This window comes from Oncorhynchus nerka, linkage group LG25, assembly GCF_034236695.1.
Source record: "Oncorhynchus nerka isolate Pitt River linkage group LG25, Oner_Uvic_2.0, whole genome shotgun sequence".
NCBI lineage: Eukaryota > Metazoa > Chordata > Actinopteri > Salmoniformes > Salmonidae > Oncorhynchus > Oncorhynchus nerka.
Window position 1 is genome coordinate 13901830 of NC_088420.1, and position 13095 is coordinate 13914924.

Here is a 13095-nt window from a genome sequence, read left to right on the forward strand (position 1 = left end):
TGTAGCGTCTTACAGAAGAAGACTCAAGGCTGTAATCGCTGCCAAAGGTGCTTCAACAAGTACTGAGTATATGAATACTTGTGTAAATGTAATATTTCAGTTACATTTTTAAAAGACATTTGCAAAAAATCTTAACCTGTTTTTGCTTTGTCATTTGTCATGTGTGTAGATTGATGAGGGGAAATAAACTATTTAATCAATTTTAGAATAAGACTCTAATGTAACAAAATGTAGAAAAAGTAAAGGGGTCTGAATACTTTCCGAATGCACTGTATGTAGTTTATGTCAAGAAAAGGAGCAAATAGTGGCACCACAACCAAATACAACAATATTTATGAATGTTGTATTTCTTTCTCCATTTCGCAAGAACAATGCACAAAGGTTGAGCCCGGTTTTATTCCAATCTGATTGAATGGAAGTAAATCGCAGCTTCCCCAATCAGTTTACCACTGGCCATCTGTTGCTATGTATTTGAAGCTTGAGTGATTGCAGAAACATCTCCACCCACTCATGATAACGTTACATACTATTTGAGCATGAGCCTCTAGCCGAGGCCAAACATTTTATGTCATTGTTTTGGCTAGATTCGATTTATCCTTAACTTAGGATCATAGTCATAGTGTTATTGAATTGCCAATGTGAGAGTGATGACTTGGTATTTTGTGCCTTTTTGTAAACAATACTTTCACCTTAGCCAACATGGTTGCTTTTCCCAAATCCCTTTAAATGCATTTTCACACAGTAAATTAACATTTATTTGGGTAGCACTTTATTATAACTCGCCGTAATAAAGCATTTATAATGGGATTAGTAAATAGTTTATTCATAATGTATTAATCATTACTAATATAGGTTCAACGATGAGACAGCCTATAGGGAGGAGGTCAGAGACCTTACTGTGTGGTGCAAGGACAACAACCTCTCCCTCAACATGATCAAGACAAAGGAGATGATTGTGGACTACAGGAAAAGGAGGACCGAGCACGCCCCCATTCTCATCGACGGGATTATAGTGGAGAAGGTTGAGAGCTTCAAGCTCCTTGGCGTCCACATCACCAACAAACATACATGGTCCAAGCACACCAAGACAGTTGTGAAGAGAGCATGACAAAACCTATTCCCCCTCAGGAGACTGAAAAGATTTGGCATGGGTCCTCAGATCCTCAAATGGTTTTTACAGCTGCAGCATCGAGAGCATCCTGACGGGTTGCATCACTGCCTGGTATGGCAACTGCTCGGCCTCCGACCGCAAGGCACTACAGAGGGTAGTGCATACGGTGCAGTACATCACCTGGGCCAAACTTCCTGCCATCCAGGACCTCTATACCAGGTGGTGTCATAGGAAGGCTCTAACAATTGTTGACGACTCCAGCCACCCTAGTCATAGACTGTTCTCTCTGCTACCGCATGGCGAGCGGTCCCAGAGCACCAAGTCTAGGTCCAAGAGGCTTCTTAACAGCTTCTACCTCCAAGCCATAAGACTCCTGGACAGCTAATCAAATGGCTACCCAGACTACTTGCATTTTTAGGCATTTTCTTAAAACTGAATTGTTGGTTAAGGACTTGTGAGTAAGCATTTCACAGTAAGGTCACCTGTCATACTTGGAGAATGTGACAAATAAAATTTGATTTTATTTAATCTTATAAACCTGAAGGTCTCAAAATGGCCCCTATAACATACGCACACAACACAGAATGTTATTAAAGGAAATATATTTAACAGTTTATTCACAAAACTGTTGTGAAACAACTGTTACAAAGGACTTGAGGAAGAGCTGTAATGTGAATGTTCTGCTGTAGTTGTCAACTTGGCAAATATTATTTGATCATAAAACATGGAGATGTAGACTACACACAACAGCTGGTCGGACCGGACAGTTGTTCTCTAGTGGATTTGAATTGTTTAAGGATTTGTATTCCTTCATTATTGAGTGCATTTGGAATGTTTTCAGTCCTTTTGACTTTTTCCACATTTAGTTACGTTACAGCCTTATTCTAAAATGGATTACATTGTTTTTTCCCCCATCATCAATCTACACACATTACCCCATAATGACAAAGCAAAAACAGATTTTTAGATTGTTTTGCAAATGTATCAAATAAAAAAAACTGAAATATCACATTTACATAAGTATTCAGACCCTTTACTCAGTACTTTGTTGAAGCACATTTGGCAGCGATTACGGCCTCAAGTATTCTTTGGTATGACGCTACAGGCTTGGCACACCTGTATTTGGGGAGTTTCTCCCATTCTTCTCAGCACATCCTCTCAAGCTCTCTCAGGTTGGATGGGGAGCGTTGCTGCACAGCTATTTTCAGGTCTCTCCAGAGATGTTCGATCGGGTTCAAGTCCGGGCTCAAGGACATTCATCGACTTGAACCGAAGCCACTCCTGCATTGTCTTGGCGGTGTGCTTAGGGTTGTTGTCTTGTTGGAAGGTGAACCTTCGCCCCAGTCTGAGGTCCTGAGCGCTCTGGAGAAGGTTGTCATCCAGGATCTCTCTGTATTTGCTCCTTTCATCTTTTCCTCGATCCTGACTAGTCTCCCAGTCCCAGCCGTTGAAATCAATCAATCAAATGTATTATAAAGCCCTTTTTACATCAGCCGATATAACAACATGCTGTACAGAAACCCAGCCTAAAACCTCAAACAGGAAGCAATGCAGATGTAGAAGCACGGTGGCTAGGAAAAACTCCCTAGAAAGGCCAGACCCTAGGAAGAAACCTAGAGAGGAGCCAGGCTCTGAGGGGTGGCCAGTCCTCTTCTGGCTTTGCCGGGTGGAGATTATAACAGAGCATGGCCAAGATGTTCAAACGTTCATAGATGACCAGCAGGGTCAGATAATACTAATTACAGTGGTTGTAGAAGGTGCAACAGGTCAGCACCTCAGGAGTAAATGTCAGTTGGCTTTTCATAGCCGATCATTCAGAGTTAGAGACAGCAGGTGCGGTAGAGAGAGAGTCGAAAACAGCAGGTCCGGGACAAGGTAGCACGTCCGGTGAACAGTTCAGGGTTCCATAGCCGCAGGCAGAACAGTTGAAACTGGAGCAGCAGCATGACCAGGTGGACTGGGGACAGCAAGGAGTCATCCGGCCAGGTAGTCCTGAAGCATGGTCCAAGGGCTCAGGTCCTCCGAGAGAAGAGAGAGAGAAAAAGAAAGCAAAAAGGAGAGAGAGAGAATTAGAGGGAACATACTTAAATTCACACAGGACATTGGATAAGACATGAGAAATACTCCAGATATAACAGACTGACCCTAGCCCCCCGACACATAAACGGTTGCAGCATAAATACTGGAGGCTGAGACAGGAGGGGTTGGGAGACACTGTGGACCTGTCCGACGATACTGCCGGAAAGGGCCAAACAGGCAGAATATAACCCCACCCACTTTGCCATGGCACAGCCCCCACACTACTAGAAGGATATCTTCAAACACCAACCTACTACCCCGAGACAAGGCTGAGTATAGCCCATGAAGACCTTCCCCACGGCACGAACCCGAGGAGGGCACCAACCCGGACAGGAAGATCACGTCAGTGACTCAACCCACTCAAGTGACTCATCTCTCCTAGGGACGGCATGGAAGAGCACCAGTAAGCCAGTGACTCAGCCCCCGTAATAGGGTTAGATGCAGTGAATCCCAGTGGAGAGAGGGGAACCGGCCAGGCAGAGACAGCAAGGGCGGTTCGTCGCTCCAGTGCCTTTCCGTTCACCTTCACACCCCTGGGCCAGACTACACTCAATCATAGGACCTACTGAATAGATGAGTTTTCAATAAAGATTTAAAGATTGAGACCGAGTCTCTCACATGGATAGGCAGACCATTCCATAAAAATGGAGCTTGATAGGACAAAGCCCTGCCTTCAGCTGTTTGCTTAGAAATTCTAGGGACATTAAGGAGGCCTGCGTGTTGTAACTGTAGCGTACGTATAGGTATGTACGGATGGACCAAATCAGAAAGATAGGTAGGAGCAAGCCCATGTAATGCTTTTTAGGTTAGCAGTAAAACCTTGAAATCAGGGTTAAGTAAAATGAAAACATTTGCCACCATCCACTTCCTTATGTCTGAAACACAGGCTTCCAGGGAGGGCAATTTTGGGGCTTTACCATGTTTCATCGAAATGTACAGCTGTGCATTGTCCGCATAGCAGTGAAAGTTAACATTATGTTTTCGAATTACATCCCCAAGAGGTAAAATATATAGTGAAAACAATAGTGGTCCTAAAACAGAACCTTGAGGAACACCGAAATTTACAGTTGATTTGTCAGAGGACAAACCATCCACAGAGACAAACTGATATATTTCCGACAGATAAGATCTAAACCAGGCCAGAACTTGTCCATGTAGACCAATTTGGGTTTCCAATTTCTCCAAAATAATGTGGTGATCGATGGTATCAAAAGCAGTCCTAAGGTCTAGGAGCATGAGGACAGATGCAGAGCCTTGGTCTGACGCCATTAAAAGGTTATTTACCACCTTCACGAGTGTAGTCTCAGTGCTATGATGGGGTCTAAAACCAGAAGCGTTTCGTATACATTGTTTGTCTTCAGGAAGGCAGTGAGTTGCTGCGCAACAGCTTTTGAATTTTGAGAGGAATGGGAGTTTCAATATAGGCCGATAGTTAAAAAAATATTTTCTGGGTCGAGGTTAGGCTTTTTCAAGAGAGGCTTTATTACTGACACTTTTAGTGAGTTCGGTACACATCCGGTGGATAGAGAGAAGTTTATTATGTTCAACATAGGAGGGCCAAGCACAAGAAGCATCTCTTTCAGTAGTTTAGGGTCCAGTTTGCAGCTTGAAGGTTTAGAGGCCAAGGCTGTTTTCATCAATGTGTCAAGAGATATAGTATTAAAAAACTTAAGTGTCTCCCTTGATCCTAGGTCCTGGCATTGTTGTACAGATTCAGGACAACTGCGCTTTGGAGAAATACGCAGATTTAAAGAGGAGTCCATAATTTGCTTTCTAATGATCATGATATTTTCGTCAAAGAAGTTCATGAATTTATCAGTGCTGAAGTGAAAGCCATCCTCTCTTGGGGAATGTTGCTTTTTAGTTAGCTTTGCGACAGTATAAAAAAATAAATTTTGGATTGTTCTTATTCTCCTCAATTAAGTTGGAAAAATAGGATGATCGAGCAGCCTGTGAGGGCTCTTCGATACTGCTTTCCATGCTAGTCGGAAGACTTCCAGTTCAGTGTAGCCCCATTTCCGTTCCAATTTTCTGGAAGCTTGCTTCAGAGTTTGGGTATTTTCTCTATACCAGGGAGCTAGTTTCTTATGACAAATGTTTTTAGTTTTTAGCTGTGCGACTGCATTTAGGGTATTACGCAAGGTTAAATTTAGTTCATCAGTTAGGTTGTTAACCTATTTTTGTACTCTGACGTCCTTGGGTAGGTGGAGGGAGTCTGGAAGGGGATCTAGGAATCTTTGGGTTGTCCAAGAATTTATAGCACAGCTTTTGATGATCCTTGGTTGGGGTCTGAGCAGATTATTTGTTGCAATTGCAAATGTAATAAAATGGTGGTCCGATAGTCCAGGATTATGAGGAAAAACATTAACAAGACATTTGTGGAGTGGTTGAAAAAGAAGTTTTAATGACTCCAATCTAAGTGTATGTAAACTTCCTACTTCAACTGTATATATACAGTATATGCAGGCCTCAACCACTACCCTGAGAGCTCTTGATTCAGTATATCATGCGGCTCTCAGGTTCATTACCATTCAAAAACGTCATTATGATCTCTACAGCGCCTTAGGCTGGTCCTCATTGACCTTGCATATTGTAGGCTTAAACACGGGTATACACTGATTTGTAAGGCCATACTGGGTAAAATGCCACTTTATCTCTGTTCTTTTTTAATCAAGTCAGTAAATAAATATCAATCACGGTCCCATTCTCATTTGCTTTTAACAGTACAAAGAATTAGAACAGGTCATGGTCAAAATAGTTTTAGTTACCCAGCTCCGTGGTCCTCCATCTCTTGAACAATTAAAAATGTGATGATCTAGTCACATTGGTGGAGTTTAAACACTTGATCGTTGTAAATATCATAGAAGAGTGTAATTGTCTTTAGGACAGCTGTTTTTTAGTTATGACATTCGTGTTTATTTTAACGTAATATGTAATTGTTATACTGTATGGGTGTCTATAGTTTTGTTCAATGTTGTGTTAGTAAGTTGTTTTGTCTGAAACTTTGTTCCTGCTGCTGCTGTTGGACCAGGTCACTCTTGAAAAAGAGATTTTATCTCAATGAGAAAAACCTGTATAAATAAACGTAAAATAAACAATAAATGCTGCAGAAATGTTTTGGTACCTTTCTCACATCTGTGCCTCGACACAATCCTGTCTTGGAGCTCTATGGACAATTCCATCGACCTCATGGCTTGGTTTTTGACATGAACTGTCAACTGTGGGACATTACAGGTGTGTGACTTTCCAAATCATGTCCAATCAATTGAATTTACCACAGGGGGACTCCAATCATGTTGTAGAAACATCTCAAGGATGATCAATGGAAACAGGATGCACCTGAGCCCAATTTCGAGTCTCATAGCAAAGGGTCTGAATACTTATGTAAATATGATATTTCTGTTTTTTATTTTTAATAAGTTTGCAAAAATGTCTAAAAACCTGTTTTCGCTTTGTCATTATGGGGTATTGTGCTTCGACTGCTTCCTGGTGTGGTGAAATTAGGGGAAGGGGGGTGGAGACTTCGCAAACCGGAATTTCTAACATATATGGACCTAGAAATGACCAAATGACGCAAGATTTTAGTCCTCGGTTAGCGATATTAGACAGCTCTAAGGAGTGACTGCAATCCACATTTTGGTTTTGGTAGAAAAGTCACCGACAATAAACACTTATGTTAGCATTTCTGGACTAAATACGTTATTTTACTCAGCATAGCGTGTGTCTGAAGTTACACCTCACACTACAGCAGTGCGACTGTTTAGGAATAAAATGTTCAATATATTTTCTTTAACATCCTCTGTGTGTGCTTATTGTTTAACCATTGACATATTTTTGAGACCTTAAGGAGCATCAGGTACTGATGGAATGTCTACCAATGGCATGTCCATCTTTTTGGGAGAAAATGACTACAAGTCACTCAAAACATTGATATAAAAAGCCCACACTTTAGATGAGGTCACACAAATACTTAACACATGATCAGTAAATGGGTTATAAGGACTTATATTAAAGATCTTGTGAATGATCTTATGAATCATTATTAAATACTTTTAAAGTTGTTTAAATGTGTGAATATCTAGGCTACTAATGTCTACAAATGTGGGAGTAATGATGAATAAACGATGAATAAACTATTACTAATCCATTATAAATGCTTTATGTTGAGGAATCTTAAAGTGTTACCTTTATTTGTTGTAACGCAGTTATTGATCGCTAAGCAGTCAATGTATATAGTAATTTGTCTTCAAATGTATCCATTTCTCTTTAAATAACATAGGTTTTATTGTGTCACATCATCGTCATCATCCATTGCACTTCTTTTAGGGCTCAAAATGGCTACAGCTCAAAAATGCCTTGTTAATATGTTGTTCTGTAATAATGCCATATGTCCCACTGCATTATTAATGAGACATTAGAACACACTGAACACAGTGCTGTGGTGTGATGAAGGCAGGGAGGTGGTGGCAAGATAGAGGCCTTTGCCAGCACCTCAAGCAACAGGAATCAAAGACACTGCAACTGGCACCGAGACAGAGAGCGGCGTCGCCTTCATTTACTGTGAAAAACGCTGCAGCATCCCTGGGGTCTTGTCCATTAAGAGAACCCAGCAGACCAGTGTGTTATCAGAGTAGCCATTTTGAGTGGAAGGGCCAAACCGGTCCAAAACACTCATGACAATAGAATTGGGTGGAACAGGAAGGAATGTCTTTGTCAGTTAAAGTCTATAGTATTTGATCTTAGTTTTCTAAAATAATAATTGGGTGGGTACGAATTGGAAATGTTTTTTAACATTTTTTTTTTACATATTCAACTTCCCCTAAAACACCCTCGTAGAGTGGGTTCAGAGATCAGCCATTTTTGAAGGTGGCCCTGGACCAATTAGGGATAAGTGCCTTGTTCAAGGGCACATCGGCAGATTTTTCACCTAGTTACTAGTCCAACGTTTCTAACAGCTAGGCTACCTGCCGCCCAATACCTGCCACACTTTTACCTTTCTGTTCACATGCAGCTGGTATATAGAAAGACCTACTTCCTGTGTGCAGAGCCGTGGTCAAGTGGTTCAAACTCACGACCAGGACGTATATATGCTTCCCCACCGGAGACCAGTGTTTCATACCTAAAAAGCAGAACAGTACTAGACGTAGAGTGGTATTCAACCTGCTGTGAGGAACCAAGGATTACATCTCTTTTACATTTGATGCAGGTTCTACTGATAATGCTTGATGCATTAGTCATCACCATGTAGGGATGTGTGCATTTACAAAATGAGATATGAGAGTTATGAATGAATCATAAGACCACACAAAAGTAATCAAGGGGTCCCCTATGATAGAAATGTGTGTGGGCATCTCAAATAAGAAACAAATGTGTGCAGCCGTCTTCATAAATATAGCGTTAGCTATAAACAAAGGTAGTTTGTTTACACAAAGCCTTAAGTATTATTTAATTGGATTAAAGTGTTTACTTTTGCTGCAATAAATAATCATTTGTACCATAAGTCACACGTTTTGGGTTATACGTACATCATCTCTTACAGAAAAGATGGTGTGGTAGTTTGTTCTTTGCGTATCACCATTGCCATTTTGTTCATACAGAAAATGGTAACCAAGAGGAAGAGGACATTATTAGTCCCTGCACGGAGACTCATGTGCTATTTACCTATTCTACAGCTTTATAGCATTACTGACAATACCATTAGTGAGGGCCCAATACAGACCAAATGAATGGAAAGCCATCGCAAATAGAATCAGAAAGACTCCAAGGCAGAGTCATAAACATACTGGGCCCTGCTTGCTCCCCTCTGTGTCTGCCTCCCAAATTGCACCCTATTCCCTATATAGTGCACTTGTTTTGACCACGGCCCATGAGGAATAGGGCGCCATTTGGAACACCGCCACTGTCTCTCAGCTGACCGTTGCTTCTGGCACTTCAGACAGAGGGGAAATGACCTGGCTTTGCCTCTATTTATCTCGGTGTGTCTCAGAGAAAGCTCTGGAGGATTCAGTAGAATTGCGTATAATTGTGTTAGGGCCTTCCCACACTCCATCCCCAGTGCATTTTCTGTCTCTTCCCTTAATCTGAGCGGTTTGTCTCCAGATAAGTGATATCCTCCTTGGATTAGGATCTGGTGTCCCTACCCACCCACTTGCTGAGAAAGGGATCCACCACCGTGTACCTCTGTAAGGACCAACCCCTTATTTATAGCACCCTAATCCTTTTATGGTGTTGGCACAAACACCAGACCGCTCCTGCGTTAATGTCCTGGGTGATGATGATACAGTGATGATGAGACATATAAAGATCATAATGATCGATAGTGCCATTGATGATCTAAACATATAAAGATCATCGATGATAAATTGTGTGGAAGCATAATTTCCGTAGTTTGTTTTTGTCTCCTTCATTCCAAAGAGTTTGTAAGCCTATTGATGGTGTGATGGGTGGCATGATTTGTGAAAGGCAGTGGTATGACGGAGGTTTATAAGCCCTAAGGACCAGTAACAATTATCTCCTTTTTATATGGACTTGTAAATATTTCACTAACCATGCCACTGGAGAACAATAAGAATTATGTTCAAATGAAATGTAGTCCTAAAAATATCACATTCATTAAAAGTTAATATCTTAAAGGTCTAAGTTGCAGGTGTTGCATTGTACTCCACTTTCGAAGCTGTAGAAGTGGAGGCCACTGTTCAGAGTGGGGTGTAAACGCAGTGATGAAACATGAGCTGTATCACATGATGATGTATAACACATTCTTTGTTGTGGAACCACGATGAAGTGGTAGAACGGCTTCTTTTCACATCTGTCATTGATGGAGAGGTTGGATATCTAATATCTGGTGAAATAAGGGGAGATTGCTCATAGGAGATCCTACTGATTTGTTTTGGTTAAAATGGGATTTCTTCAGCTGATGTTACAGATCATTTTAAACAGTCTATAGTGTAACTGAGGTCTCGGTGGACTGTGTATTCTTTAGGCTAGATTTGAACTTTGTGTTTTCTCCCGTGTGCTGGTAAGGTCGAGGTGGTTTAATGACGCTAACGATTCACAGTATGGGCACGAAACAGCACAGCACAGTGTATATAGAATGGATGGGCTAAGGCACTTAGTGGTATGGCAAATATCTGCAAGGATGCACACTGGCCTTGGCTAACACAACAAAAGCTAACTGAAGGAAATCACAGGAGTCTGAGCTTGAGATTGCCCAGCATGCTCTGCGCCACTTACCGGTGGGTGGCACTACAGCTCTTACATGAAGAACTTTATATCTAGTTATATGATCATCTTAAATACTTCATAGCCTTTCAGACAATAGAGACATGCTGGGGTGAGAACTGTACTGTTGTAATCTTTGGCCTAGTAAGTGTTTAAGATTCAGTCATTCCAGTCTTTCCTTATGTGTGAGGGGTTCAATGTATCAATGTATCTGTTTTCAAATCAATGAACAATCCACTGTTTCCCAGGCGTATGTCTGTACAAGACGATAGCAATAGGAATTTATATAGCAGTTTTTTGTGCAGTTTTTTTGTAAGAACATTTTTGCTCTAAATATTTATAAAATTACTGGAAATATGAGGTAAAATTTGTTTTGGAGTGTAATGTCCCTTACATTTCCAGATGTATTTATATTCAAATTGTTTTACAATTCTATTTTCTTTTTAGCCTCAGTTTGTTTTTTCTTCAATTGCTAAAGTCTCTATCCCTTTTATTTGTTATTGCTTGCCCTTCTTGTACAAGATTCTTAAATGACAATTGGACCTAGAGAGGCTGCATATCCTGGATAACTCTAGAAAATAAACACTAATGTTCTTTGTAATGTTCTTGTAATGTCTGAGCACTGAGCAGGCAACTACGGGAGCTTGTTATAACAGCAGTCATCATTTGTTCACAATGCACCTGTAAGGAGGGGTGTTTCATCATTCTGTGATAACTGACTTTAGGGACTTCTGAGCCATCATAACGATATACAAATTTGAGTCCAAAAGTAAAAGTTTGTTCAGTGAATGTCAAGTTATTGTAACTGCCAGATGTCCGTGTCACTGGAGGTTTAATACCAGATGCATGCAGCTCAAAGTGAAAGGCATCTTCAAGAAAAGGCCAGCTGCATCCTGGCCGAAAGACCAAGAAAACAAATCAGTCATGCACTAAAATTATTAAGACATCTTAGTGGATACATCTTAGTGCATACAACGTCAGTGGATGCACTATGGACTTCACCAATTCAAAGTCAAATATGTTACCAATATTTAACGCTTGTTGTTCATGTAATCAATTGTTTTGCTTCAGGCTATGAAACAGAACAGGATAGAGAAAGGAGGCTCTTTTCCGGTCCATTTGGCTTTATCGAGTTTGATTGCTTCACTTTTTGTTGATCAACAGTCTAAGATTGCAATTAATTTGGGTTCTCAAGGGACTAACAGAAAAGTTTGCCAGCGATTTTGAAACCAAGTACAGTGGGGAGAACAAGTATTTGATACACTGCCAATTTACAAACTTACAAAGCATGTAGAAGTCTGTAATTTTTATCATAGGTACACTTCACCTGTGCGAGACGGAATCTAAAACAAAAATCCAGAAAATCACATTGTATGATTTTTAAGTAATTTGCATTTTATTGCAATAAGTATTTGATCACCTACCAACCAGTAAGAATTCTGGCTCTCACAGACCTGTTAGTTTTTCTTTAAGAAGCCCTCCTGTTCTCCACTCATTACCTGTATTAACTGCACCTGTTTGAACTTGTTACCTGTATAAAAAACACCTGTCCACACACTCAATCAAACAGACTCCAACCTCTCCACAATGGCCAAGACCAGAGAGCTGTGTAAGGACATCAGGGATAAAATTGTAGAAATGCACAAGGTTGAGATGGGCTACAGGACAATAGGCAAGCAGCTTGGTGAGAAGGCAACAACTGTTGGCGCAATTATTAGAAAATGGAAGAAGTTTAAGATGACGGTCAATCACCCTCGGTCTGGGGCTCCATGCAAGATATCACCTTGTGGGGCATCAATGATCATGAGGAAGGTGAGAGATCAGCCCAGAATTAGACGGCAGGACCTGGTCAATGACCTGAAGAGAGCTGGGACCACAGTCTCAAAGAAAACCATTACTTACACACTATGCCGTCATGGATTAAAATCCTGCAGCGCACGCAATGTCCCCCTGCTCAAGCCAGCGCATGTCCAGGCCCGTCTGAAGTTTGCCAATGACCATCTGGATGATCCAGAGGAGGAATGGGAGAAGGTCATGTGGTCTGATGAGACAAAACTCCACTCGCCATGTTTGGAGGAAGAAGAAGGATGAGTACAACTCCAAGAACACCATCCCAACTGTGAAGCATGGAGGTGGAAACATCATTCTTTGGGGATGCTTTTCTGCAAAGGGGACAGGACGACTGCACCGTATTGAGGGGAGTATGGATGGGGCAATGTATCGCGAGATCCTGGCCAACAACCTCCTTCCCTCAGTAAGAGCATTGAAGATGGGTCTAGACTGGGTCTTCCAGCATGACAACGACCCGAAACACACAGCCAGGGCAACTAAGGAGTGTCCTAACCAGTCTCCAGACCTGAACCCAATAGAACACCTTTGGAGGGAGCTGAAAGTCCGTATTGCCCAGCGACAGCCCCGAAACCTGAAGGATCTGGAGAAGGTCTGTATGGAGGAGTGGGCCAAAATCCCTGCTGCAGTGTGTGCAAACCTGATCAAGAACTACAGGAAACGTATGATCTCTGTAATTGCAAACAAAGGTTTCTGTACCAAATATTAAGTTCTGCTTTTCTGATGTATCAAATACTTATGTCATGCAATAAAATGCAAATTAATTACTTAAAAAATCATACAATGTGATTTTCTGGATTTTTGTTTTAGATTCCGTCTCTCACAGACCAATTATA